We start from the raw sequence: 6,172 nt of genomic DNA, 5'->3' as shown, positions 1-6,172 counted from the left end.
CACCAGGGCAATGGAAACATGAGTATTATGGCTGGGTGGAGAGAGGTAGATAAGGAAGAGAAGCAGTCAGTTTTAGACAAATGTATCTCCAGCAACATGGAAGAGGCAGCAGTCTAGGATTCTGGTAGAGAGCAGTACAGTTTAGAGATGCAATCAGAGCATGTCATCATCACCCCTTCAACTTCAATCTGAGTATTGGTAGAGGTGAGAAATCGCTTTGCTTCTCTGATCTTTTCAGCTTGAACCCCAATATCTGTTTCTGGGTTTTTATTGCTTGTGTTACGTGAGCCACCATACCGGTGCAAGGAACTAACTAACCCTCTGTATACTCTGGAAGAGCAGCCATCTCAATAGCCCCTACTCTAGATTTTCTAAAGCTGGTACCTCATATTTTATAGGGGGCCGGTATAGAAATATATCCTGAGACTGAGTGTACACTGACTGACAACGAGATCCATCACTGCAAGGAAGGGATTCTCGTTAAGGTGGGTAACATTTTTTTTCCCTCTCTCTCTAAAATTTACAATGATTTTTGCCTAAAAAAGTTATGTTTATTTCTCATGCCGTGTATAAATATTACATATATTTTATGACCACTAATAGTGATTAAAAATCTTCTGGTAGCTGGGTAGTTGTTGGATGACACCTTTAATCCGAGCACTAGGGAGCCAGCCTGCTCTACAGAGTGAGTTCCAGGATCTTCCAGTAATCTTTTGTCATCTTTAAATCTGCATGAATGACAGCAACACTTTGAGCTCACTGCTACGACTTGCTAACATAGCTTTTGACTTCCATTTTTTTGAGCAGTGTGGGAAAACGGTAGAGAATTGATGAAACTTGCGTAATATGACAATTCCTTAACACAACTGTTTTCAATGTCACAGGGCTTACTTACGCATTGTTGTAGTCCCAAAATTTCTCTGATAAATAACATCCTACATAACAATGAAGGTTATGGAGTTGCTGTGGTGACGCCTACAGATGCCCGCGACCTAAAGGAAAATGCCCAAGATGAACTTAGTGGTATGCTATATTTAATAATTTAATTAAAATATTTAAATGTACTTATTTATTGAATACAAAATTACATTTAATTTACAGTATTTCAGCAATAAATTCTGGTGACAACTTTAGTTTTTCTGCTTCCTTAAAAATTGTTGCTGGAAGTCTGGCACTTTAGCTCGACTTGAGAGTGCTTGCCTAACGTGCACAAAAGTGCAGGCCTAGTCCCAACACTTGGGAAGGAAGATCAGACCACAAGGTCATACCTAGCTACGGAGAGTCAGAGATTACTTTTCAAAACAAGACAACAACAAAAACATATTGAATATGCTTGGTCATTAAGATACAGAAGTTCGGTGATGCCATTGTAGAGTCTAAACTTGAAAGAAGAAGCTTTCAGATTTGACTTGTCTTCTTGTAAGTGTGTTAAAGAAAAACAAAAACAAAACAAAAAACAGAGTGGCTTCTGTAGGTATTTGTGAAGGATGAAAGATGGAAAATTTTATGGATGAGAAAATTTCATGCATGGGTAAAAGTAACCACCACCTTTTCTGGCACACAATGGAAATTTGTGATTTTTTTTTTTTAAATAAAATATGAGACATAAAGAAGTGTAAAAGCATTGGTGTGGTGATGGAAATCGTGAGGCTAGTTTAAAGACTAGGCCTCCTTATCATCATTCAGGGTCCATTCCACTCAGGATGCAGCAAGGTAAAATTGAGATGTCTGTTGAAGAGAATCTGACCGGGAAGCTCTGGTGGAAGAAACTAATTCCTATTTCTGAGTTCCTTTTTCGTCAACCCAGCTAGGAAAGAAAATTAAAAAAAAAAAAAAAAAAAAAAAAAAACGTTATACTTTGCATACTAGCATACCAGTGCAGAGCGTAGCAGATAGTAAATGTCCAGGAATGTCTGTCCAGTGACTGAGGTTCTAGGTTGAAGAAGGTCAATGGAGTTTAAAGTTGGTGACCCTGTTAGTGTCAGGAAACTTTGCAAGAAGATTCACTGAGAGAGTCTTATAGTAAAGAATTGGTAAAATCCTGTTATAAACTCTTGGTAGAAAATACTTGAGTCTAAATAGATTGTGTCAGAAATGCCCTTCTGTTGGTTTAGACTGTATATTTAACTTTATTATAATTTGTTTCCACAGACAATAATACAATCCAGGAAAATAGAGAGGTGGATGCCACTGAAGAAGGATTAGATTTGGAAGAAAGGCTTCAGGGTGTTGCTAACAAAATGGAGCTTTCTGCCACAGATGACATTTCTGAACAAGCTAAGGGAAACTGTGAAACTATAACCGAACTGCTTCCTACTTCCACGAAAAAAGGCCAGGTGAAGAAAAGATTGAGCAAACCTGGGATCATAGAAGCTGAGGGCAACATAACGTCAGAGGAGATGTTTGTTGAAATTACGGGAAACCAGTTTAAGCGAAATGGCAAAGGGGGTTTTGGCATATTTCATTACTCGGTACGATGAAATCAGTATCTCACAAAATACATTGTATTTTGAACATGTCCTAAGAAGAATCATGCTGCTTATGTAGTTGACTTCATTTGCTTCATGGCTGTATATTCTTGTAATATGTACTTGCTTGCACTTGTGTAAACTGTGTATTTACTTCTAATTAACTACATACCTTGATAGAAAGCGTTTCTTTGCAAGAAAGCCAGAAAAGCATACAAGATGGCCATAGCTGTAACTCAGTGGTAGAGCGTTAGCCCAACCAACATGCCCAGGAGTGCCCATACCCCAGGTTCAATACCCAGCGTTCCTCCTGGCCTCCCTCACAAAAAAAGAAAGAAACATAATTGGAGATGTCTCATCTAGAAAAGTGGTGCTTTCTGACACGCACAGCTCTCCCATATTGTCTGCTAGTACTTTTTCTTGTAAATACGCGTTAGCATTGAAAATGGAGGAGAACGGAGATGCAAGCGGTGAGGACAAAACAAGCATGCGTGCAGTAGATGTCATGGGTACAGTGTTCCTCTGCTTGTTCGAGATAGGACCCTACCCAGCCATTTCTAACCAGGGACTCATTGTATAGACCAAGCTGGCCTCGGGCTCATATTGACCCACCTGCTTCTGCCTCCTGAGTGCTGGGATTTAAACATTGCCACCATACCTAGCTTGGATGGGATACATTTTTATATTGAAATGTCATCAAATAACATCTAAATAACACCTTATAGGTCTTGAAGCAGAAATTATTCAGAGCCAGGATTGGACATAAATGATTAATAAGAAAAAGCATGTCTTTCACTGTTAGTGTGCTAATCATTCTCTTCCTCTCTTCAAACATCCTGCCCCCTCCCTCCCCCAACCTTTTCTATTTATGAAGACCACAGTAATAATGTGTACCTCTGCTGGTTTAAAAACCGTGGAGTCCTTAATGTCCGTGAGCTTCCGATCCTCCCACCCCTACCTCCCAGATGCTAACACGCTGACTTACAACACTATTGTTTATTTTAGGTGATTCAGGACTTTGGGTGTGCTGGGCAAGCACTCTACCAATCAAAACCCTCAGCCTTCTGATTGGTTTTCAGTAGATGGTGTTGGCTTTTTCTTTTTTTTTTTTTTTTTTTTTGTTTTCTTTTGTATTTCATATAAGTCGAAAGGCCGTATGTGTCATTAATTTTTGCATATTTTTTTTCATGGGGAGATGTGAACAAATCTTTAGTGACAATTGACCAAAGTCATGGTTCCAAACAAGTAAGGAATTAACAGTTGTGTAGATGACCCAAAAGAGCTACATCACTGCCCAGACCCACCCCATCATGAGTGAAAGCTATTTTATCGAGTTCCACTTCTGCCTTGTGTATATTCAAACAATACCACCCCCTTTGCACAGATCTCTTAGAGCTGTGGGGCAAGCGGAAAAGAAAAGGTATGTAATATCCTAGGTAAGGGTCAGTTGACTCCACCTCTTGTATCAAAGTGTCAATGGCACGATTCCCGTTACCCTAGACTTCAGGTTGCCATAACTCTATGGAGCTAAAGTCATCGCTGCGTTCTGTGATATGATTGCTGGTCATGACGTCAGCCCTCTCCTTTGGACTCAGCATTTCTCCTTGCCCTCCTTCAGTGTTGTCCCCTGAGCTTTAAAGGGGGGCGATATGTTTACAATACTCTTGAGCAGTTTGCCCCTTGTCATATTAACCATCCCATATTGGGCATTGACTGGGTTTTGCGTCTCCATAAGCAAAATTGATAGGCGCAGCAATAGCTATGCTCAATAAGAAAGACACAGCGTGTGTTATTAGCAGTTGCTAGTTTTTCTTGCCACATGGTCACCCTTGAAGGGAGGAAAGGGGAGTTGTCCTCATGCTCTGCCCTCGTACAGGGACCGTTAAACACATACATTCAGATCACAGATACAGACAGACTTGACATTCCCGCTCGGATGAGAGGCTCCTCTACTCATTCATTCATTCATTTTTTTAAAGATTTGTCCTTATTTTGTGCGTGTTTGCTTCTCTATACTTACATGCATCCACATGTAGAGAGGCCAGAAGAGCGTAGCAGATGTGGTGGTGAACCTCTCTCTAGATGCTGGGAACCAAAAGTGGTTCCTCTTTAAGAGGATCAGTGTTTTTAACCCCTGAGCCATCTATCTCCACAGCCCCAGAGTGGAGCCATTTTGAGCTATCAGTCCCAGGTGCTAGACCTAAAGGGAAGGATGGGACAGTCTGTGATTTCAGTGTTGTTCTTCGTCATAGAAGGGGTTTGAGTAACCATTGCTTCTGACTCCTCTCCTGGCACTGACATTCTGAGATCTAGGATTTGAAGTTGGGAGACTTAGGTTGGAGCCTGTAGTCCAGTTGGAGACTAAGTAAGGCGGGAGGATTGTTTGAGGCCAGAAATTCAGGGTCAACCTTGGCAATGTAGTAAAACTCTGGCTCAAGAGCTATATAGTAACAAAAGCTTGTAAATCCCCACCCCTTGGTAGGCTGGGAAGAGAGGGTCATTAGTTGAAAACAACTTATTCACTCCCTGCCTCAAAATAAAAAAGGATTAAAGAGGTGGAGTGCTGCTTAGCATGCATAGTGCAAGGGTGTGGCTCCTATCCTAGTACAATTTTTTTTTTGTTCCACAGACACAAGTTAGTTTTCTCCTAAATGTTGCTTGGCCCGTTCCCATGGGAAAGACACATCCCATGTACAGCTAATGTGAACTGAGTTCCCGTGCAAGGTCCAGTGTAGTTTGGAGCTCTTCCGAGTAGGCAGAGCAGTGGGTATTACAAAAAAGACACCTCCTGTCTGGCTATGAAAAGCAACAGGAAAGAGAACAAAGGCCTTCCCTCTGTTTCCACTCCTTGCAACTCTAGGGAGTGTCGACTTGCTTCCTGAGCAAACTGAGACAACCAAGTGAGTCCAACAGCTGCATGGCAGTTTGAATTTATTTGGCCCATTCAATAAACTCACAGGAAGTGACACGATTAGGCAGCGTGGCCTTGCTGGAAGAAGTGTAGTTTCGCAGGAGGCTGGATGGCACGTGCCTGTAGTCCAGACTGAGAGGCTGGGGGGCACACCTTGAGTCTGGGCCTCCTCTATTGAAGTGTGTGTCACTGTGGGGGCAGGTTTGGAGCTCTTTTTTTTCAAGCTTCCCTCGGTGTGAGTGATAGTTAACAGTTATTGTTGCCTACAGGATGTAGGACGCTTGAATATTTCTCCAGCACCCTGCCTGCCTGCTGGACTACTGTGTACTGATGCCCATTTGGGGAATTACCCTAACTCCATCCACCTCATTGGACCTTATATTAGAATCCTTTTGCCAGTTGACTTAATTTCCAACTCAGAATGGGAAGCAAACCCTGTGATTAGACATTATCATTTTCTGATTTACAAACTCACTTGTGGTCAACTCTATTTCTATGTCTCCCTTATCACACATTTGATAAAAGGCTATGGATTCATTTCTTTGCACTCTGGGAATTTGCCTGCCCCCCCCCCAAAAAGTTACTTTATAAACCCTCAATTATTTCTCTTTAACTAAAATTCAGGTGTTATCTTTTTTTCTTTTATTGACTCAGTGGTAAGCCAGTGGTTTCCTAGTGCGATTAAGAGTTCGAGGACAAGTTACTGGGGGAAAGGATTTCTATTTTTTGTTTCCACAGAAAATGAAAAGATGTGGATTCCTTCCACACTAATGTGGTTCGATCAAGCCAGACC

The sequence above is a fragment of the Phodopus roborovskii genome, unplaced genomic scaffold, assembly GCF_943737965.1.
Source record: "Phodopus roborovskii unplaced genomic scaffold, PHOROB, whole genome shotgun sequence".
NCBI classification, from domain to species: domain Eukaryota; kingdom Metazoa; phylum Chordata; class Mammalia; order Rodentia; family Cricetidae; genus Phodopus; species Phodopus roborovskii.
Note: the sequence above shows the minus strand (reverse complement) of the source record.